Source organism: Crocuta crocuta, unplaced genomic scaffold (genome assembly GCF_008692635.1).
Source record: "Crocuta crocuta isolate KB4526 unplaced genomic scaffold, BGI_CrCroc_1.0 scaffold219, whole genome shotgun sequence".
In the NCBI taxonomy this organism is placed as follows: Eukaryota; Metazoa; Chordata; class Mammalia; order Carnivora; family Hyaenidae; genus Crocuta; species Crocuta crocuta.
The window spans coordinates 8,966,431-8,990,797 of NW_027551572.1; the positions used below are offsets into that span (position 1 = coordinate 8,966,431).

A 24,367-nucleotide genomic window follows, 5' to 3' on the forward strand; every position below is an offset into this window, starting at 1 on the left:
GGGGAGCCCTTCACCCTTCCAAGGCTAATCCCTGGCTTTTGCTTTTGTTTCCTTTTAAAATCTCCCTTTGTTCCTTTTTAAATCTCTATCTATCCATCATCTATCATCTATCTGTCTGTCTGTCTATCACCTCTCTCTGTCTCATCTATCTGTCAATTATTTCTAAAAGGACCCCCCGACTGGCATCTTCCCCACAGACTATAAACATCCTTAGGTCTTTAATCTGAAAAACAGAAACAGCAAAAACCTCCCCTCTGCTTTCTCCTCCTCTTCTTTTTCTAACCTCTCAGCCTGTTGCAACTGGCTTTTACTTTCATTATTTCCTGAAAATTATTTCCTTGAATTTTTCAATAATTTCCATTTTTCCAAAGTCAGTGGAATTTTTTAAAAAGTTTATTTTGAGAGAGGGAGAGAGAGTGTGCAAGTGGGGGAGGGGCAGAGAGAGAGAGAGAGAGAGAGAATCCTAAGCAGGCTCCAGGCTGTCAGTGCAGAGCCCCACACAGGGCTCGATCCCAGAAAATGTGAAATCATGACCTGCAGAAATTAAAAGTTGGATGCTTAACCAGCTGAGCCACCCAGGAGCCCCGGAACTTTTTCTTTTTATTCTTCTTATTTGACTCATGGAAATGTAAGACTGTGATCATCTATTTTTGAACTCTCTCTCTCTTTCTCTCTCTCTCTCTCTTTTTTTTTTTACAGAGGGAGGAACAGAAAAGGCAGTGTTGGTGGCGATGGGGTAGCTGAGGCCTGATTTCAGTGCATATTGATACATATTTCCTAACCGTTTTGGGCCTGATACTTTTTCCCCAGGAAGTTATAAACCCATTCTGGATGACGCTGGGGGTTCCCCCAACACTAGTCTCTCATCCCGTTTCAGCCTCCTTTGGGTGACTGCTTTTCCCTGGCTGGCTCCTTAAACGTGGTACCCCTAGAGGTTTGCCTTTGGGTTTGTTTTATCTTTACGTGTCCCCCTCCCCGCCGCCCCCCAGGCCTCCTTCACTGGTAATGGCTCCAGCATTAACCATGTGCTGTCAGCTTCCAAGTCTGTCCCTCCAGCTCGAATCTCTATTGAACTCTCGGCCCAAATATTTAACTGATCGTTGGAGCTCTCCACCCCGAAGGCCCCTGAAACTCAGTAAGCTCTAACCTTCTCTCCCTCTCCTGTGTGTCTAGTCAGTAATCTAGGCCAGAGACTTGGGGATGGTTCTCAACGTTTCTCCTTCTCACTCTCTCTAACTTCTCCCCACAGTGAGAATCTGGCCAGACGCCATGCTTTTTCCTAGCACTGAGTTACCACCAGCTCAGTTCAGGCCTTTGTCACTGAGTGTCTGACAAGTCCCCAGAGAAAGAGCTTTGTGTATAGTATTTATTATTTTAATTATGAATATAGATTATAAATATTATGACCACATTAATTACATATATTGCTTTAAAGACCTATCGTACCCCATTTCCTCAGGGATTTTGATTAGCACAATGATTACTGGAACATATCATAAGGAAGGCTCTTAACTAAGGAGATTTATGGCCAGATTTTGATTATCTTGATTGGGAGGCCAAGGAAAACACAGGGATGGGAATAGTGAAATAACCTTAAAGCCTCACGTTAGGCAACAGCTTCGATCCTCTTTATCTCTGAATATTTTATCAGCATAGACGACATCTGAGGAGGCTGCTATGGGCTTGAATTTCTGCTTCTCGAATGTTCCATACCAGATGAGGAGAGAAGCAGCTAAGTGACCGCAACTCCCAGTCAAGGTGAGAAGAAGAAGCAAAGCACCCAAATAATTCACAAACGAGATACAAGTAGGCGTGTTCCAGTGAGAGGGAAACCAAGACCGGAGACTAAGCCACAGTAGTGCCCTTATCCCACTTAACGCCTATCTTCCCGGGTGGCTCGGTGATGACTGAGTTTCCGGGCTACGGTTCTGAGATTTTAAACTCCTTGTTGGTAGTAGCTTTCCCTGTTCCTCTTTCTATTTTGGTTATTTGTCCCATGAGGGGAGAGACTGTCCCAAGAGCTTAGAATTGTGCCATAATGTCAGGAGCCCATAATCTCTCAGGCGAGATGAGAAAAGTTGGGTCAGAACAGGAAATCGCATCTGTTATGGGACAAGGGCCAGCCACGGCGATAGGCAAATTGAATAAGGCACTGTGGTGGCGCAGAAGCCCTCCCTCAGCTAATCTCAAGTGGACACCCTGATTTTAAGTGAATGGAAATGGAGAGCAAAAAGTAGCCGTTTAGAACTGTTTTATCCATCATGATCTCAGGTCTCCTGATGAGGCTGATAAGCCTGATGTAGGCACCATACCAGCCTCTGTCACTTCTCTCCTGCCACCTCTCATGACTTCTTACCGGCTACCCCAGTAATCTGGGCGGGAGCTCTCTTCAGGTACCTGCTGTGTTGCACGATGGCCCAATGTGAACGCCTCTAGGCTTGCTGCTTACCCCACTCCCTTCAAATCAGATGACAAATACTACATTTGAGACCTGTCTTCATTTAGTATTTTGTTTATATTCTGGCAGAATATTCACCTAAAGGGTCCCACAATGGGGGAGAAACTGCTGTATTGCATTTTGAGCGCATGGTATTGATTGCCATGGACTCAGTTAAATTGCCGTGTGAATAATGATTGGCACTGGCCTTAACCCTTTTGGCTAAAATTGCTTATTTGTCATCCTGGCTCATGGAAGAGATAAACAATTGCTTGCTGATGATCTAGCGGATCAACTGTGAATATCATTTGGCATGTCAGATGAGAGCTAATTTAATGAGCTGCAGTTCCTGCCAATTACCTGGGAACAAATACCTCCACAAGCTATTCTGTACATCATCAAAATGTTTAACCAAATTCTCACTCGTGGCAGGTAAGATGATTGGGTGTTTGATTAGTCAACATGCTGTCAATATTATCTTGCATGGATTTGTCCTGTCTACTTATCCAATCACTTTCATTTTTTAACAATGACAAATGATAATACACAGTCCTCTGATTCTTTAGTTTAAATTACTCTGTTCAGTATGTACACTAACTGTAAAACCAGAACATCCCCCTGGGGGGGTGGGTAGGTTGCATTGCAGACCAGGTCACTTGTGTGGTGTGTGATATTGTCAGTTGTCATACACCATTTATATGCCTATGAAGGAATTCTCTAACAAGAGCAGGAAGTCGGGATGACTCTGGGAATGGCTTCCCATAAAAAGGGGGAAGGTTTGGGAACGAGAGTTCTGTGAACTAGCATTGATTGGGCTGGGAGAGCCAGACGGCCAATGGGAAGAGAGAGTGTGAGGAAAGGGAAGTTCAAGGGCAAAGGGGAAGAGGGATGATGAGGAGGTGCATGCAACATCTCTGTGAGCAAGGAGAGGACAAGGGCATGGTTCCCCCCAGAAAGCCTAAGGCTTTGGATGTGGGTGTTTCACATATCTGTGGCTCAGCCACCTTCCTTTATGCCCTTCCCCCACAAACATTGGTTTCTAGCTCCACCCTTCCATCTCTGGCTCTTAGATTTGAGCGCATTTGCTGATTCAACACCTTGGTCGGGTTAATCCCCTCCCAAATCAACGTGCATAAAGAAAGCACTTGGTGACTTTGGTAAATTAACTCCTGCCATCCACTGTGCCACTGGCTTTGAGCTTCCTTCTCTCATCTTTTCTCTCTTTAAAAAAAAAAATTTTTTTTAAGTTTTATTTATTTCTGAGAGAGAGAGAGAGAGAGAGAGATTGACAGTGTGAGAAGGGGAGGGTCATAGAGAGGGAGATATAGAATCTGAAACAGGCTCCAGGCTCTAAGCTGACAGTCAGCACAGAGCCCGACGCGGGGCTTGAACCCATGAACCGTGAGTTCATGACCTGAGCTGAAGTCAGACGCTTAACCGACTGAGCCACCCAGGTGCCCCCTCCACATCTCTTGAGCAGTACCTACCTCCTCGGTTTTCAGAACAGGCCTGAGGGTTGGGGGAAGGGCTGCCTGGCAACTTCTGTCCCAGGCAATCTTATCAAGAATTTTGCAACACGGGCGCCTCTCTGAGTCGTTCAGTAGTTGTCAGGAGGATAACATTTTCACAGTCTTTTCACATTCTCCCACGAGAAAAAGATTTCCACCCTTGCTAATGTATGACGCAAATTTCCAAGGCATATGGAAGAAGACAGCCTGAGCTGAACTGTTTGTATTCATGCCACTTCTGACGACAAAAGTGTGGGCGGTGGTTTCCCAACCAAGCGACTCTCCAGTCCTTATGGACACCAATGACCAATGGGGTGTCCTACGATTTGACTCCGTTCTGGTGCCAACTGCCTGGAGTTAGCACAGGCCCCGGGTTAAGGGCTCAGTCCCATGAGACTGCCCCACTTTCGCCAGTCTGGTCCCAGTTGCCACCTGTACTTCTGCCACTGTACATCAGGGGCTTCTCTGGACTCCCTCTTTGGGTTTGATACTTTGCTGCAACAGTTTACAGAACTTAAGAAAGTGCTTTACGTCCTGCTACGGGTTTATTGCAAAAGATACAAGACTGGAACATCTAGATGGAAGAGATGTGTAGGGCGAGGTATACAGGAAGGGATGCGGAGCTTCTGAGCCCATGTGCTCACCAACCCAGAAGCTCCTCCAACCCCATGGCTTAGGGGTTTTTATGGAGGTGTTGTTAAATAGACACGATTGTTTGCATCACTGGTCATTGGTGATTAACTCAATCTCCAGCATACAAAAGACGCTCTTATCAACCCAGAGATTCCAGAGGCTTTAGAAATGTCTGTCAGGAACCAGTGACAAAGACCAGATCTCTTTCCCAGTGGTACCAAAGAAGACATGTTAATTTGTGGCATCCATATCTCACTCGTATTTCTTTATTCCAAGGGACTGGGCAAGACTTTTTAAAAATTGGAGACCCTTTTTGAGGTGTTCTTTCCTGGTTCTGCCTTGTCATCTCAGATATTGGGAGAGACTCCCACTTTCCTTCCACTGTCAGGGGCCACGCACTGGGTCTTCTCCCACCCTGTGTGCAGGCATGAGCTTACCCTCATCAGAGGAAGTCCTCAGTGGTTCACAGAGGACCAAGGGCCGGATCACTGGCTTCTAGGCAGGCGTAATAGGGACTGACACTCTTACCATACATCCTCTCCATCAAAGCAGATTAAGGCTTTTACCTCACACGGTCCTGGGAAGCCGTGTGCCTCTTGCTTTGCGCTGGATACCTACCCTGCCAGCTGGACCCCGCCAGGTCCGTGTGTGACCGGACCCTATCCTGAAGGCAAATTGGTGGGTATGGCCTCTATGTCTGGCCCCCGGTTTGTTCTAGGGTATAGTCTTAACCAGAGATGAGTAACCTACTTCTTTCTTTCCCTCAGGTCTCTGCTTTTTGATAATCTGACCACAGGAGGCAGACACCTCTGCAAATCAGAACCATTCTCCAATTCCAGCTTTGATGCTCTGATTCGTTCCCCAAGGACAGCTGATAACCTTGCGTCTCTTCCTCCTCTCAATTAGCTTCCCAAAAGTGAGAATTCAGTGCCCTCTCGGCTTACTTCAGTAGCATGAGCTTCTCCGGTAATGGGTGGCAGTATTGGCCCAGCAGCAATTTGCTGTAACAGGGTCTAATTCTCCAAACCATGGCTGCAGCCTCAGGCTGTTGTAAAAGGCTTTCAGTATGGAGGTGTTTTTTTCCCTCAGTTTTCATCGTTGCATGACCAGAGAGTTGACATCTGAGTCCCAGCCCCTCTGGCACCATAGAGAGCTGAGCCCACACAGGCACACCTTCAGCTCTAGCCACAGGCACATTGGTGATTGGGGCCATTTTTAATTCCTGCCCCAGGCTTCTTGCCAGCTCTGTTAATTTTCATGGCTTCTCTAGTGCCAAGGTCTGCTGCATGGAGCCCTTCCTTCCTCTTCAGGGGAAGGTGTGTGGGCAGTGCAGTTAGAATCCAGTTTGCCCCAGATGGGTCAAGTTCAGGGTCCCACCGGGACAAGTATCTGGGGTGCAGGAGCTGTTCATGCTTCCTTCTCTCTGTTTTAACCTCTGGCTGGGCAGGAACGAATGTTCTGTCACCCGTGATTCTAGGCGAGCACCTTGCCCAAATGCTCAATAAGTATTTGTTGAGTTACATTGAAATAAATTCACAGCAGCAGGACACACTGCTTAACACTTGTAACCATCACCCACCGTTCCTGAAAGGTCAATATCGAGGGGAGATGGAGACACCTCCAGTGTGCTGTACACCTAGACAGAAGGCTAACGAACGTGCAGACCCAAATTGCTGGCCCGGATTAGAAAACCACACTTCCTGCTCACCGAGTATTTGGCCAGGACCCCCCTTTCCCTTCTGCGGCCCCAGGCAATCTCCTCCACCTTCTTCAAAGTATTCAGTTTAGCCTGATTCTTTTCAACAAACTCATAGTTTCTGAACTATGCAGACTAGGTATTGACAGGTATAGTGTTGAATGAAATATCATCTCTGCTCTTGAGGAATCCAGTCTGCCTAGCTGTGTGACTTTGGGTGAGTTATTGAATCTTCCTATGCCTCAGCTTCCTCATCTATATTACCGGTGTAGCAACGGCACCTACCTTGAGGGGTTGCCACAGAGGTTAAATGGGTTAAAAGTATAATGTACTTAAAAATGTCTGGCACACAGTAAGCATTTAATAAGTGTTATTTACTATAATTCTTCTGGTCGACACCACAGTGATGATGATCTGGCTGGGGTCTAAGCCCCTCCTCTCTCTACCCTTCAACTGCCACACTCTGATTTTCCACGGTTCTCTGATTCTTCATGTGACAGTGTTTGAAAGCGATAGACCCTGTGGGTAAGGGCTGTGTGCTGGCTGGAGAGGACCTGGAATGACGGGGGTGTGATGTAAAAGCTGAGGCTACGGCTTTATGTTCTGCAGTTTTGGTTCATGGTGCGGCCAGTTCAACACTACAGGGGTTTCAGAGGACGGAATTCGGTAGAAGCTACGTGTGCTGCACTTTCTCGCGGTGTTTCCAAATTGGGGTTTTCAAAGCTCTAAGTTGCTTATCAATATACTTACCTTGGGAAGTGATGTATTTGGAAACATTGTTTGGGAAGTTCTGCCCTAGCACCTTCTGGAATGTTCTGTATTCTCAGCATTCGCATGCTGTGGACTGACCTTATGAATTAACTTGCCTTTTGATGAAGTTTTCTAATTAATCACCAATCATGCTCTTGGGGAGGATTTAAGTGAGCCCTGTTTATATTTTTTGAGGCCACCTCCACTGTTTTAGAAGGATCATTATATTTCTGTTATTTGAAAACAATTCAAAACCTCAAATGCTTTGCCAGGAAACACATGGAACTGAACATGGAGACAACAGTCCTAAGTGATTGGACTGTGGTTTCTGCTGGCATGATCAGACTCCATTGTTCTCGGCAGGAGGCCAGGCCCCTCTCACCCTGTCCCATAGGAGCACATTTAGGAGCACACTCAGTCCTAAAGCTTCCAGAATGGATGTGTTTTCCATTCCTGTTGAGAGGCAGTGGTTTGTAAATATTGTGAGAAACCCAGAATAAAAAGGTTAAACTAGTACATTTTGGCTGGCTGAGGATTAATTAGGAACTGATTTGCAAGGACTATTATCTGTGTGCTAAATTTTCTGACCTTTCTTCCCCCTGCATAGGATGAAGCTCTGTGCTCTGTGCTCATTATCCTTAAATGTTTTCTTTTCTCTGTATCATCACCCCATTCATTTCATCTGGTAGTTTTAAAATGCAGGAATTCGGAGCAGTGGGCTTCACTGATCCTTGGGATAGAACATTTAGCAGCTACGGCTACACAGGCCTTGGGAAGAGTCTTTACGATCATTGGGAAGTTTCTGGCATTAAGATCAGGTTCCCGGTGCAGGTTGGCGAGTATCCCAGGAGATCCCCTCCAGTGCTCTGTGGGCAGCAGGCCTGGCTAAAGGCCTCATTAACAAATTTTAAAACAATGATCTATTTGTTTGATTAATTTTGTCGATTAACAGGAGTCCTTTTCCACCTGTTTCGGTTTTCTTTATCAGCCTTTGGACCAACTGTCACTTTGTTGCTGCTGTTGACAACCTTAAATCAAATAGCCAGTTATTCTACTAGCAACATGAATTTATTCGGGAAATAAAAGAAGAAGGGCAATTCAGGGCAAGCAAACTACAGTGATTCGTAGGCAGGCCCTGAGAACAGAGGAGCGGGGCTTGGTCTGCTAGAGGAGAGGAGGAAACTGGGGAGGGTTGCCTTGAAGGAAAGGTCATCGGCAAAGAACAAGAGTGTGAAGCTAGGGCAGTTTCTCATTGGCTACAAGCCGTGGTGAGTCCATTGTTGCTGGGGCAGGGAGGGATCTTCCTTCTTTTTCTTAAAAGCATGGGACGAGATTTCTATGCGAAAAAATGTCCTCCCTTGTCGACATAATTCACGTCTTCTTTCTACTGGCTATGCCTGCTGCAAGGAGTGGTATGTGGGTGAGGGGGCCCCCTTCAGGGATTCCCGACTCTGTTTCGAACATGGCTTCGGTTATTTGTTTTCAACTGTGGGCCGAGGGTCTTGGGGGGAAGAGTTCAAGGTGAGGCCTGGGTGTTCTAAGGGGGCCTTGCTCAGCCTTGTCTAAGCGTCCTACAAAATTCAGAAGTCTCTCCCACGTCTGAGCTCCTGAAGTCACCAATATGGCAGACAAGAGCCAGGGAGGAGGTTCCTGTGAGGACTGGGAATTTGAGCAGGAGGGGCAGGCTGGCCAGGCAATTCTGCGGCTTCTAGCCTGAGGTTGTGGATGGAAGAAGTAAATAGGAAAGGAGAAGGTCCCTCTTGGTTTCTGTGCTCGTTTCCATAATTGTGGCGTCCAGGGCAGTGAGAAGATAAGGATAAGTGTGGTACAAAGGCGGAAAGCACAGCTGAATTGTTTCCTCCTGCGGTCTTTTATTGACCCTTAACTCTTCCACTCCAGTCATTCTGCTTCTTAGCATCTAATGATTTGAAAAAGGAAGGTTGAGCTCAAAAAGCGGAGGAAACAGAGCTCTTTTTTTGATTGTTGGACATATTTTCTATATTTGCTCCTGCCTAGAAATTCTTCTTAAAAACAAAATTATAAGAGGGCACCTGGGTGGCTCAGTGGGCTAAGCATCCGACTCTTGGTTTTGGCTCAGTCATTGATCTCACGGTTTCCGAATTTGAGACCTGCGTCAAGCTCAGCACTGGCATCGCGGAGGCTGCTGAGGATTCTCTCTCTCTGCCCCTCCCCGCCGTGCACACTGTCTCTGTCTCTCCCCAAATAAATAACTAAACTTTAAAAGAAATTATGAGAGGGCAAGAGGAGCAAGAAATAAGGGCTAAAATGAGAATCTGTGATTTTGTTTGGGTTTCATCAATCTCTATGTACTCTACTTTTAAGCAAACCTTAATTTAAATATGTAAATCTTGATTGACAAAAGACATGATTTAGGAATTTGAAAAAAACAATTGTGTGAAAACGCTCATCATGTTTCAGAACACAATCCCTTGGTGTGTTGTAAGTTTGAATTAATTATCGAGAAAAGAATTTACATACAACTTCTCAAGAGTACGTCTAATTGTGCGAAACGCGCTACCTCCAGGCGGTGAGGGTGGGCTGCTCTGAAGGTTTGCCCAAGCCCTTAGCACATGTAGATGTTCAGTAACTACTGACTCCTCATCAGGATGCCTTGACTCTCTGGACTGCTCTGCATTCTGCATTTTAAATTGCTACTTGCTGACAAGGCAAAGTTCAAGGTTAGGGGCAAGTCTCAGTATCAGCAGTAGCTGGACGTGCTTTGATAGATGTAGGAAAGATGCAGTTTCCAGGGCTCTGACATTTCATTCTCTTGTTATATAGCAGCTATAAAAAAGTCACCAGCATTTTCCTGTCTTCCTTACTGATCCACACCAGTAACAGGAGCAATGAGAGTCCCAGCCTCATGCCTAATTTGGTAGCTTACCTGGTGAAAGGGGCCATGAGATACCGCAGCAATAGGGCTCGTGTCAGCAGCTCACCCAAGCAGAAGTTCCCCACAGAGGCGGCGACTGAAATCCCCAAACGTTTCACGTGAAGGCCCCTTTCCTGAAAAACTCACTATGAATGATTACTGAAGGCCGTCTCTGAAGTTATTTCTATAATGTGCATTTGCCGAAAATGGAAGAAATGAAAGATGCTAACGTTCGGATATTATGAAGCTCGATATTGTACACATCAGGACATTTCACATTGAACTTAATGAGTCACCCAAGTGTTTATTGGCCAGTTGCTTTCTTAAACTTGGAGACTAATTTTTTTTTCTTATGGAGAAGTCAGCTCAGTACATGCCTTTTCTCCCTTAATATGTAGGATATTACAGCACTGAAAATATCACTGATGCAGATTTTATTCTCAGACCATTGAGTCTATTTAGATATGTCATACTCATAAAAGCTCATGTTTATTGAAGAGGGTTATTAAATTTACTGTAAGATTTCATAAAGACCCTTTTAGGTGAAAAATGCAGGTAGAATGGTTTGAGTGGATGCTTTATAAACCTTTTATGAGTCAAAAAAAAAAGTCCTAAATGCAAATGTCTTTCGTGGAAAGTAAAAGCAATTTGTTTTTCTCATTAGGTGCCAGATAGTCAGCTAACGTGAGGATGACAGATTTTGAGATCTATGAAATCAGAGCGAGCTTTAACAGAGGACTGCTAGCTGCTCGTGTCCTCTATCAAAATGAGCATTCCATTCTAAGGTTAGGTACAGATATATAAATGTCTGCCTGGTTTGGGAATGGCTCTGTTTGAACCCTAGATATGTTATTGAAGGGACTGCAATACATTTAGTCTAACACACACACACACAGACTCAAGCGTGTGCACGCCTGCGCACACGCACACTGTTACAGAATACACTGTAATTAAAAGATATTCATCACTGTGTTCATTTGAACTGGTATAATAAGAGTACCTCACACTGTTTCTCTTCATTACTATGCAAGGCCAAAGCTTATATTTCTTGATTTGGAATGATGCCAGAGAGTCATTTCAATATTTGAGCTTGATACATTATTATTAATCATGATGATGATGCATTTTTCAATATTCATGGTACTTCACAACAATTTTTATTAGCTCTTTCTCCTAACAGCTGAATCAGGTCAAGAAAAATTACTGCTACTCTGTTGAAGGTGAAGAAACAGAGGCACAGAGAGATACATGACTTGTGGGTCATTTGTGGATCAATGGCAGAGCTGGTGTAAAAATCCACAATCTTCTATTTTTACCTTCTGACATGGGCTTTTCTCACAAATTCTCTCTCTCTCTCTTTTTAAGAATATATTTTCATATTAGAAGTTTGAGATCTATTTGGGAAGCTTAAAAAATACCACTGAAGGGACGCCTGTGTGGCTCTCAGTTGGTTAAGCATCTGACTTTGGCTCAGGTCATGATCTCCTGTTTCTTGAGTTCAAGTCCCACATCAGGCTCTGTGCTGACAGCTCAGAGCCTGGAGCCTGCTTCAGATTCTGTGTCTCCTCTTTCTCTGCCCCTCCCCAGGTCATACTCTGTCTCTCTCTCTCTCAAAAAGAAACATTTAAAAAAATTTAAAAAAATACCATTGAGTGACAGTGTTGGGCACTAATAGGTTTTCAATAAATATTAGCTAAAGAAATGTATAAATATTCATTGGCGGTTCAAAGCATAAGATTTTAAAAATAATGCTTTGTATAAAGGTAACATATTTTGAATTAATTAATGGTAATTGGAATAGGACATCAGTTCATGGTAAGTTGGATATTTTTCCTGTTTCGGAGTTCAGTACTAAATCACTGAAGGATAATAATGAAAGCATATGTCTCCAACAGTTTTTCAGAAAAGGTGTGATGTTCTAAATGTAAACTAGTGGACCAAAGAGATAGTGAAGATTTGTTTCCCCTCTGTTGGCAGAAATAGATTTCTTTCCATAGCCTAATAATGGAGATGCATTACAAATGTTTATACAGTAACCTCAGTTAAAATTATAAAACAAATGTACTATAATTAGAATGCCTACAACCCCCAAAGGGCTATCTCAGCCTTAATATCATCAGTACAGTTTGCATCCCAGGAACCTAGTCTTCCTGGTAGATGGGGGAAATGTAATGATGGGAATGCCATGTGGCTTGTGGCCATGGACAAGACAAGCACACGATCCCATCAGTTAATCTGTACCCATGAGCGTCTTGGTGTTTCACTACCATGTTGCTCTTGAAATCTCTGGATCTGGCGTCTGGACAAATTCTAAGTTAGGAGGTTTAAATATAGCTTGCTCAATTTTTACTCAAAAGGTATGTAACATTATGTTTAAAGAAACATTATGTTTCTTTAAAATTATGTTGTGCAGTTACATCCCCACTCCTAGAAAATGTGGATTAGACAATCCACAGGAGGAACACTGAACCCTCTGGTACACAGAACAAACTTTTCTCATTGCTTCCTGCTGTAATGACCGGGGGAACTAGATACTGCAGCAGAACAGAGCAGGATAGACGTTTGTCTCTGTTTTGATGTTCGATTTTTACTAAAGTACAGTTAACATACAATGTTATCTTAGTTTCAACATTTGCCTCTGTGTTTAGACTATCAGATCATTCCTCCTGAGGCCCACTCTTTCACACTTCTTGGATTTTGAATAATTTAGTAAAATGAAACAAGCCACTTTTCAGTTTATTTATTTAAAAAATTTTTTTAAATGTTTTATTTACTTCTGAGAGAGAGAGAGAGAGAGAGAGAGGCAGCATGAGTAAGGGAGGGAGACACAGAATCAGAAGCAGGCTCTAGGCTCTGAGCTAGCTGTCAGCACAGAGCCTAACACGGGGCTTGAACCCACGAACCATGAGATCATGACCTGGGCCAAAGCCGGACGCTTAGCCAACTGAGCCACCCAGGCACCCCAACTTTTCAGTTTATTTTTAAAGGTATTCTCTTCGGCCGTGCTGGGAGTCAGAACTCTAAGCTTAACCCAACTTGCGTTTATGCAGTGAAAATGTTTTGTAACTAGACTTGATTGTTTGGACCCAATTCCTACCCGTTATCCTATTTGGATCACCTGTAGCAGTGGAGTGAGCAACCCTGGACCAAACAACACAGCCTTTTTATGCCTGAAGGTTTGGTGGGTCCAGGGCACTTGAGAGAGTCCTGTCTTTTTTTTTTTTTTTTAATTTTTAAAAAACGTTTATTTATTTTTGAGAGAGAGAGACAGACAGACAGAGAGCCAGTGAGCAGGGGAGGGGCAGAGACAGACAGAGACACAGGATCTGAAGCAGGCTCCAGGCTCTGAGCTGTCAGCACAGAGCCTGGCGTGGGGCTCAAACCCACAAACCACAAGATCATGACCTGAGCCGAAGTCAGAGGCCTACCTGACTGAGCCACCCAGGCTCTCCTAGGTAGCCTTGTCTTTATGGGGGCAATACTATGTTATACCCTCATGTTGAATTTGGGGCTTCATTCAGCAAATGCTTATTGTGTGAGGCACAGCAGTGAATCTGCTAAGAATCCTTAAAACTAGCATCTGCTGTGTACTCTCATTAATTAAATATGTTGACCTGAGTTTGGCATGGCCTGACCCTGAAATCCTGGAGGAGAGATCCCACTCTGATAACACTGGCAGCTTGGGAAGAGCCACACTGAAATAAGGCAGCAAGGGTCACCCATAAAACAGGCATAGTAACAGCACTATGTTTATCACGTTCAGTAAAATGTTGGGCAAAAGAATGTATCTAGGCTTGTGTGACAGCAGAGTCTACTTGTCCCCGTCACCACATCATCTGCTTTGCCAGCAATACATTTCCAATGACTGAGCACATTATGCACAGTAGGTGGGGTTAGAATGTTTTCAGGAAGCTTTAACACCTTCCTATCTTGTGAATGGTTTCCTTAGGCAAATACTGATTTCAAAACAGGCTTCCCTAAGAGTACACTTACCATGATGAGCACTGAGTAATGTATAGAATGGTTGAATGCCTATATTGTACACCTGAAACTAATACAACACTGTATCTTAATTATACTGGAATTAGAATGTAAAAATACTTGCTCCTACACAGTTGCTTAAGGGGTAATCGCGTTACATGGGCACTGAAACTTGAGTTTCTGCCGTTTGTTTAACCACTGTCTCTTCCTCCCCTGCACTCCACCCATGCTCAAAAGAAGAAAGAAACAAGATCACATTGGCGCGCAAAGAAAACAAAAGCCAAACTCCCCAAATGAGTCGGGTCACCTCATCTTGCGAAGACTTGCGAGTGGCAATTCTCAAATCTGGAATCGCTACTGACTAAAGGGAAGTTTTGCACCTCTCCCCCTCTTCCGCTGTCTATTTGCATAGTTGTAAAAAATTTGAAATCAGTTAGACACTTGAAGTGAATTGCCCTTTACTTCTCGAAATCTACAAATGGTAGGGAGGGCTCTTTGCTATTGTAATTGTAACATTGCAAAAATCGAGTGAAGAATGATAGGGACAACCATAGCAAATAATGATAGCTAATATACAATGATCACATGCTGTGTGCTAGTTACTGTTCTGGGGGCTTTTATGTTTTTACTCACTGAATACAAGTAACTGTGAAGCAGGTAGTACAATTAACCCCATTTTATGGAGGAGGACACTGAAGTACAGGGGAGTTTAGTGATTGTCTAAGATCACACAGCTAGTAAGCAAAAGAGCTGTGTTATGGACCCAGGAAGCCTGGCTCCAGACCCTGCATTCTTAAATACCCAACTATATGTACCCTTTTTGCAAAATGATTCAAGTACCTTGTTTTGTTTATGTTTTACTAATCCGGTAGCTGACAATGGGAAACCTCTACATGCATCCTTGTTTCTTTTGGGCTTCATCTTTCTTGCTTAAAAATTTCCCTTTTGTATACGCGCACATGGTAAGAAAGCAAAACGTGTGAAGGATCCAGTGCAAAGAACGTCTCTCAACCAGTCACATCCCCTTCACCCTCCGTAGCCAGAGACAAACCTCATCCCCAGTTGCTTGCGCCTCCTCCTAGAGATATTCTGTGCACATACAAACTTGTATTTCAAATCACTTTAAAAAACAGTGGTTGAAGTTCCCGAATGGACAGTTTTAAACCACAGCCTGCTCACATCAGTGACACCAAATGTGTCCTGAAAAACCAAGAGCCCCAGACACTTAGACAATCATATTCAGCTGGGCATATTGGCTGGGACACTCAAGCTTACACCGTCCCCCGCTCACGGGAGGCACAGCGAAGAAGGTTATAAATGTGACATGTTTAGTCTACCGGGACCCAGGTAGACACTGTGCTCAGATCCCTTGGCCATTTGCTACTCACAGCAGCACCAAATAGTGCCAGCAGAACCTGCTTCGAAGACAATCTGTCCCAGAAGCAACACACACATTTTTTCCAGTGGGGACACCCAGTCCTAGCTAAGATGAGGCTGGGGCATCTTTACCTGGCAGCAGAGATACCATCGTCGTGACGGTGGTGTTCCCAGGGTGAGGCTTATCCATTGCACGACCGGTAGGCTGACCTCTGCGGTTTACCCAACTGCGGGAAACTCACCTACATCATTTGTGGTGGGGCACCGTGTCCACACTTAAAAAAGATGGCGTGTCTGGGTGTGCAGACCAAGTTAAAAATACGGGAATTTACAAACCAATGCTTGCTGTTTTAAAAAAGCATATTTTCGTTGATCTAGCGAGCCCACTTCTACAAACTGATGCAAAGACTTAGGCGACATAGTTGTTCATGACAACCATTTGGGGACAAACCAAAATACCCAGTAATTGAGACTTGGTTAAATAAATTACATTAACTGACTAGAAAGTCAGCTAACCACTAAGAAAATGAAAAGAATAGTAAGTGATATAAAAAGTTGTGAATAATACATAGCGAGATGCAAAGAACAGTATGTAAGGAAGGATGTATACAGAGCAACATTATGTATTGGAAATGGGGAGCGTAATAAGAGAGGCCATGGCTGAGGGCTAATGGAATGATTTACAAAAATATTAACCTTTTCTAGGTGGTAACAGGCAATTTCATGGAGGCTTTTCAGTGCTTATTTAAAATCTCAGAAACTTAACAGTGAATACTTTTTAGCTGTCTTGAAAATAAAACAAAAACAATTTTTTAACTAAGAGTAATTAACTCTTGAAGAAACCAGTTATAGAATATTTACTAACCAGTCATTTAAATAGCCTTTTCTTGGTTATAATCCAATAATTTTTTCAGACATCTGCTAGCTTGTCTTTCTTCTACCTTTGAAATTGAACCCCTTCACGATCCCCTGATTAAAATAACATGTGACCCCTTCACAATGTCTTTGGACTATTATCTGGGAGAAAATTATTGCTTTTAATTCACATGTGTTGCCTGAGCTATGTTGAATAGTCCTGGCTCTTCCAGGTTAGATCTGATGATAACAGTTGTAGCTAACATTCACTGGACTTCCACCTGTATCTTGAACTGGGCGAAGTGCTTTACAAGTGGGATCTCGCTGAATCTCCAAGGGGCACGGACGGACTACTACTATCTTCTCTTCACAGATGTGGAAACTGAGGCTCCAAGAGGGTAAGTAACATGCCCAAGGTTATGGAGTTCATAAAGCAGAAGAGCCATTATTCCAGAACTTGGGCTCTTAATCAGTATAAAAAGCCATGCTGCCATCTATAAGACAGTCCCATCTCAGATCTGATGATCGGAGGTTTTTAAAGCATCTTATAAATCCCATTTTGTAGACAATGAAATTGAGCCAGGAAATGGGTGGTGTGGATGTGCTCAGAAAGATAATCCACAGAGAGGGAGATACAATCTGGCATCCCCTGGGTCCTGTCTCCATATTTAGTGCTAACTCACTTCTCGGGAGAACATAAACCACCTTGGCGTCCTGCATGGCACTGTGATGACACAACAGGAATGTGATTTTTGAACCGCTCGATAATGGAAGAGATGGAAATCTTCCCACCTTATCTTGCTTATTACCGATTGTGCACACAACACTCGCACATCAAGATCATTTTCAAAAGATGATTACTTCAGTGTGCCCAGGCCTGCAGGACATAAGTACATGGGCAGTGGTGGTAAGAGCTATAATTATTCTTAATGGGAAAATATGCAGGTAATGACTTGGATGATCATGTATCTGTAATGTACGCGTTCCAAAGCCCAACGAAGTAATTAAGCAATCTGTAAACATGCGGTGGGGAAAAGCCTGAAAAGAAAAAGAACCAAGGTAATGTTCTTTTTGAATAACTGGCAACTTTCTGAAAAAGGAGTCATAAACAGAAGAGCTCTTTTTTTTGTGTGTGTGTGTGTTTTAAATTTTTATTTATTTTTGAGAGACAGCGNAAGGTAATGTTCTTTTTGAATAACTGGCAACTTTCTGAAAAAGAAGTCATAAACAGAAGAGCTCTTTTTTGTGTGTGTGTGTGTGTGTGTTTTAAATTTTTATTTATTTTTGAGAGACAGAGAGAGAGAGAGACAGAGAGAGAGAGACAGACAGACAGAATCCAAAGCAGGCTCCAGGCTCTGAGCTGTCAGCACAGAGCCCAACACAGGGCTTAAACTCACAAACCATGAGATCATGACCTGAGCCAAAGTCAGATGTTTAAATGACTGAGCCACCCAGGCGGCCCCAGAAAAGCTCTTTCTAATCAATCTATATATCTACCTGTCCATCAGTCCATCCGTCCATTTGTCCATCCATCCATCCATCCATTCATCTTGCTTACCTGGTCTCACAGGCACATATTTCTATATCTTAGAGTACTAAGTATTTGTTGGGGGCCAGTTTTTCCAACTTAACAATTCAAAGAATAGCATTCGTTCTTTCTGGAATGTGAATTTGCCTATAGTTTTATCCTTATTGAGTGCATTCACTTATCTGAGTCCCTCTCTTGTTCAAGAGCAGTAGCAGGAGAGATCAGGAATAGTCCCCACCGACTGGGAGTAGTGAATGTGAGTTCTGTCTCCACTGACTCTGCGGTCCGCCTTGGTAATCACTCTCTCCTTTAGGGTGATGATTCTCACCTCATGGGTGGGGTTCAAAGACTATGAGAGAGTGCTCCTTCAGGACAGAGCTGTGAGCTGTGCACCTATTAAGTGTAACCATTATTATTATTAAAGAAGGTTTCCTTTTCCTGCTTTGTAAATGAAGAATCTAAGGCTCAGTAATTTGTCCTAAGGTCTAGAATGGTTAGAGGCAGAGAACGCGTATTTTCTGCTTGTTTTGAGTACAAGGTGGTGTGTTCTTTAAAAAAATGAGAGCAAGAAAAAGAAAAAAGGAGAAGCGTTTGGTGGTTGGTCTTGGGGATGCGTGATAAGCCTGGACTTGTACAGAGCATCAATAATAAAAGATTTTCTAACAATAGGCTCTTTCAAATGGTAGATGTAGAGAAACTATTTGTAAACATGTAAACCAATCTAGTCAAAGGGGGTACTTTTGAGGAATACTGAACCAATATATTAGTCTTCTGAAGGATTTATGGAGTAAAAGGCAGGGAGGAAATGGCCAGATTAGGGCTGTCCAGGGAGCAATTAGCGGCACTTACCAACTATTAAAGCACTCTGTCCTTAGAAAACAACAACAGAAATTCAGAGAGAAAGGTTTTTCCCCCCTCTTTGAGAATGCAGGCTTTCTGATGCTTAGAGCAAAAATGCTGCTGTGAAGTTTGCAAGAGGTTGTCATATGATTAATTCATGCTGTAGCTTTTAAGTTTCTGTGTAGGAGTGTCTTGGGTTATGATTTTCGTCACTGTCAGTAACAAAGCAGCTTCAGGCCCAATCTGGATTTTAAGCGGGGAGACCTTGAAAAGCCAACAGAAAATGTTGAGGGATGTGAGTGCTGGCCCAGTAGGTGGCACCCTCCCCTCTGAGTTCATGCCTTGCTGTTCCCTAGCAAGAGACTTGGGAGCAGAGGGGAAGGGGGTAGCTGCTGGCTTCCTTTATTTAAAAAAATGTCTTTTTTTTGAGGTGCAATGGGGAAAATGGCAAGTCAGGAGGGTAGGGCATTACAACGTTTTTCCTCTCTTTTTCATATTGGACGATTACATGCTGGCTTCTTAGATAAAGTGCGTCTTACTTAATTAAGCTTGCATTGTTTTGTATAACGTCATGCTAAGATGCTACATGTTTCTCCCGCTGTTGAATATTCTTATTATTTTGCCAATGTTTTGTAAAAGATACTGGCGTTCTTTAGATAAAATGGCAAGTAAATATACTACATGTGCAGGTATAAGCTTAGTTTGGGGTGGGGGAGGTTTTATTTCTTTCCATCTGGATGGAAAAAAAAATCACGAACCACCTTCCCTTCCCTTCCAAGCATTTGTGGTACTGACCTACGGTTTGTGACTGCAGCTCCTCATGGGGCTTGGTGTCCTTACGTTTCATTCTGATGCTCATACTCTCCAGCCGCCCGCGGGATACCTGCTCCATCCCTGTTGTCCCAGGGAAGGATGGCCACTTCCTCTGCTGTGTCTAGTGGTTGGAGGTTGAGCCTCTTGGGCTAATCCACACGTCTTTATATTTCCTGGATAAGGACAAGGAGAGAAGCTGAGCAGGTGGGGGAAGGAGAAGAACTAACATTCGTTGATTCCTTATTTTAGTCCAGGCACTGTACTAGTTACAAATACTATCTCAATTCTTTTTTAAATTTATTTTTATTTACTTTTTAAAAATATTTTATTTTTTAATGTTTTATTTTATTTTTGAGAGAGAGAGAAAGAGAGAGAGTATGTGTGTGAGTGGGGGAAGAGCAGAAAGAGAGGCAGATAGAGGATCTGAAGAGGGCTCTGTGCTGACAGTAGACAGCCCTATGCAGGGCTCGAACTCATGAACCATGAGATCATGACCTGAGCTGAAGTTGGATGGACACTTAACCTACAGAGCCACCCAGGGGCCCCTGTAATTCTTTTTAAAGTTTACTCATTTATTTTGAGAGAGAGAGAGTGGGGGAACAGCAGAGAGAGAGAGAGAGAGAATATCCCAAGCAGGCTTTGGGCCATCAGTGTAGAGCCTGATGCGGAGCTCAGTCCCATGAACCGCCAGACCATGACCTAAGCCAAAATCAAGGCCACCCAAGTGCTTCTCATGTAATTCTTAAATGAAGGAGTTGGAGGTGATGGGAACAGGATTTATACTGCATTTATTTTAGAATGGGAAAAATGAAATTTCAAAGAAATTAAATAATTTGCCCAAGGTTACTCAGCTGGTAAGAGCTAGGATATGAAACAAAAGGCTGATATTAGGGATGTTCAAATTTAGTTCTAATTCCCCCAGTCCATTTTAATTATGTATTGGCCTTTACCCTTAGGTAAATGGAACTATGGTACTATGAAACAAGTGCTTTGTCACCGAAACACACCTATTTTGTGAATCCTTTGGCCCTAGTATGATATGTGCATTTCATCTTCTTCAAACTAAAAACCTTTGAGAACCAGAAATATGCAGTCCCGGCTCTCAACTTGAACCTAAGCTACGTTTACACTAGAATTCAGACTTGTGTGGGCATCTCTAGAGCACCTGGTGGGTAAATCTTTAAGGGTTGATTTGCGTGAGAAGGAGGAGGAGCCCAAATCTGGACAGAGACACGCCTAGAGACTACAGCAAGTAGTCTGTTTCTTAGGGTCATCCAGCTCAGTCTGAATGATAGAAATTATGGGCTAAAAATAAAATCTGGAAGAGTCATTTGAAAACTCAGTAAGACATATGGAGCATTCTTTATTGGGGACTCATGTTATAAGCGAGGTCAGAAAGGGCTAAAGGAGAAATGTTTCTTCATTTCTGGGCCATCCAGAGGTACAGTGTCGGCCACATCAATTTTGACTTTGAATCTTTGGAGTGTCATTAGCAAATGAGAATGGGCAGTCTTATCTTGGTGAATGGGCTACTGCCAGAGAAATGTTTCATAATCATTATTATGGTGGTGAATCAGGGAAACCCCAGTTATCCAAAGAAGAAATATTGGTCAAATGCTTTGTGTTGAGTTCAGGATTTTGAGGCAGAAGGCTCTGGCATAGCCTTGAATTATACCAGGAGGGCTGTTCTTACTTGATTTCCTCAAAAGGCGACTCTAGTTCTCACCCATTTAATGGGTCTCTTGAGGTGAGATTCATGAGGAGGTAATGAGCAGACAAGAAATCTTGCTTAATTAGGTCTTCAGTTGATATTAACATGATATTAACATGATCTGTATTTCCTTTTATTCCCCCTTCTTGCCATTTAACCCACTTCTGAAGGGCAGAGTAATTAGTAGAGGAAAAGGGACAGACCTCATCCAGGCTTGGTGAAGGGAATATGGGTAATGCTTTTTCAGAAATAACTTTTGGAGGGAGGAGGACATGATTGTTATTGCATTTAAGCCTTTGAGGACCTATTTTATGAAAGAGGAATCATACTCGTTTCGTATACCTTAAGAGGTAGAACTTGGGCCACTGAGTACAAGTTTTGGGAGAGAGACTTCAGCTCAATGTAAGGGAGAACTTAGAGACTGTCAAAGCAATGCAGAGGTGGAGTGGATTGCTTTAGAAGAGAGAGAATTCCCTGCCACTAGAGATGTCCAAGCAGGTATCAGAAGCCACCTTGTGGGATTACCTGAGAAAGAACAGGAATGGTCAAAGTAGCTGACCTTTAATATTCTTTCTGACCTTCAGGTTCTGAGATTCTATGATCATATAACTAGACTGCCTGGATTTTATTAATCTAGAGAAAGTAAATTTTTTAAGAGTAAAAAACCTTTTCCTATGTCTGTAGGAAGTAGCCCGATAGTCTAAACAAAATAAGAGAGCTTAAGCTTCCTTGACCCTTCAATTGACACACGAGGGCCTCAATTCCCCTATTTTATGGGATGAAAATTGCATAAAACTGTCTAGTGATGCTGTGATCATGCTTCTGAGAGTAAGTACACTGCTTCTATTCTATGGCTGCATCATTCTTGTGCAAAGATGAGTTGCTTTACTGACAATCCACTCACAACAAGTATTTTGTGAGTTTTTGTAGCATTTACTTAAGATTTGGCAGTTATAGGGTGGAGGTTTCATTGTAAAACTCACAGTCTTTCTTCATTTCCTGCCTATATTACTCTCTATCCTTTTCTTTCTTAGAACAAGGACCAAAGTTTTCATGCAGATCAGTTCTTCAAATACCTAGTTTTTTGGGAGATCTGGTCTTCTGATCTGTATTAGTCAGGATAGGTGACATAACATATTAACTCTAAAACCTTACAGTCTTTCACCACAAAATTTCTTCCCCTCATTCTTGGTAGATGTCCAATATGGGTCATCAAGGAAATCTATTTCATAGAGCCACTCAGGGACTCAGGCTGACAGAGACTCCACCATTTCCACACATCAAGTGCTCCTGTATGCTTCTACTTCAAAGCAACACATGATGTCATTTTCAAAATCCATTGGCCAGAAGATGCCCCACATGGTTCCACCGACTTTAAGGGGCTAGGAAATACAAGGAAACCATAGCAGAGTTGGTAAGCATCACTGTTTCTGCCTCCTCCCCAAAGTAGGAACTTTTCTAACAAAGATGGCTCCCTCCTCAAAAGGAAATCTCATATTACCTTCCTATCCTCAAGTTAATTTTGTCACAGCTCAGCAACAACTTCTGAGGTAAATCTCTAAATTAGGAAGGTAAGAACTCTGCTTGGCTGAGGTTAACATTATGTTTGTTGCCCAAATTAATAGGCACCATTTAAAAAGTTTAGATGAAGCCATTAATTATGGAAATGCAACACATTAGACTAGCTTGGAGTCACGAATTATTTCTGGTTTAGATAGAAAGTAATTATGGGGATATGGCCTTTATTCTTTTAGTTTTACTATGCCTATATATTTTTGACCTAGGACTTTCTTAACCCAGTCTTTAATAGCATTGGTTTACATGTCATTATTTCTACTGTTTGAGAATGGATTATTTATCTCTACTTAAAGATGCTTAAGGATTTTTATTATTTCTGACAAAGTTGAAGGTAGAAGAGAAATACTCTAACCTATGTATTAATAGTTTCCCAAATTTGGTTTATCTTTTCAGAAACTGCAATTTACTCTGAAAAGCTTAGGCTTTAGATTTTTGCTCTGTTTTGGCAATTGTTTATGGTTATGGAATGTACTTTGCCCCCCACTTTTTGATAATTGCTATTCTGGACCATGAGGCTGGTAAGCATATTTTGTCAGTGAGGCATTTTGTCCCCCACTTGAAAAAAATGGCTTCTAATTTAGGCTGGCCTTCCCTTGTGTACTCTTATGCAAAGGTAAACTTTTCTGAAAGATAAACTTGTGCATGGGCAGGGTGCCTCAGGCAATTCCTATAAAGTGGTTAATGTCAACACAAGTGAGACATTATCTTAGAAACATATGCTATCTCAAAATGCCATATTCATGCCAAAAAACAAACACACAGTTTACCGAAGCAATCAACCAGATTAAATCAAACAAAGCAAGAACACCCACCAAATAAAAAATGTGGTAAAAGCATTTTTAATATTGTTTTAGTTGTAAATGTTGACAGTCTCTGACCCTGGCCTTCCTGCCAGCGAGGGCGCTAAGACCCAGTGGGATTCATCCAAGAGCGCAGTGAGAATTCAGAGGGCCAAATGTGGGTTTTGTGTTGATGGACCACGAACAACTGGTGCCCCAGAAACTCACAGGTGTGGACGTGATGAGGAGGTTGAGACACAAAGGATCAAGCAGCCTCCTGCCATGTTCACCCATTGATTCCTTCACCTAAACGTGTATGCGGTCTTTACCATGTGTCATGTGCTGCGGCAGATGTTGGAGGAAGAACTGAGAACAAGACAAAATCTCCGTCCTCAAGGGGCTTGCTCTCCATTCCCCTAATATCAAATCAAATTTTATCACTTACTTAGGAACAGGCTTCTGAACATATAGGCATTCCTCTTTATAGGATTTAGGCTCTATAGACTGATCTCCTCCAACTGTGTTCCCAAATTTGCCTGAAACGTTGATCCTAATGTTGATATTTCTGTATCATACCATACGCCTCCTCTTAAAATTGAGAAAGCTTATCTTGGAAAAAATGTTGTGCTACCAATGAATTTATAAATTAGTCTGCATACTGCAAGATCCTCAGCAGAAGGCACAAAGGCTTGGCAGTGTGGGTCTAGGCAGGGGAGGGGAAAGGGAAGGGCAGGAGGATGTGCGGGCCCTGTTGGTGGGTGTGCTGAGCTGAGTCTGGGATGAGAGGAGGGTCTTGAGCGCAGCTGGAGGGACCCAGCAGAAAACAGAGCTCCAGTCAGATGGGTTCAAATGGTTATTAACGAAAGAGCAATAGGGATAAGGGAACCAACAGAGGATGCTGCCGCACCAGACACCTGCGACAGCGGGAAGCCACTGTCACTCATTATTACAGGGAGGACACAGTGTTATAGGAGCCCATTAAAAGTCA

At 43.0% G+C, this 24,367-nt stretch overlaps 1 non-coding gene across 1 annotated transcript; it reads left to right on the forward strand.

Annotated features, from left to right (window-relative positions):
- The first annotated feature begins 15,399 nt into the window (after positions 1-15,399).
- Positions 15,400-15,555, forward strand: LOC144220886 (U1 spliceosomal RNA). The gene has a single exon (XR_013331892.1). It is a non-coding gene; the product is annotated as a U1 spliceosomal RNA (small nuclear RNA).
- Positions 15,556-24,367: the final 8,812 nt, after the last annotated feature.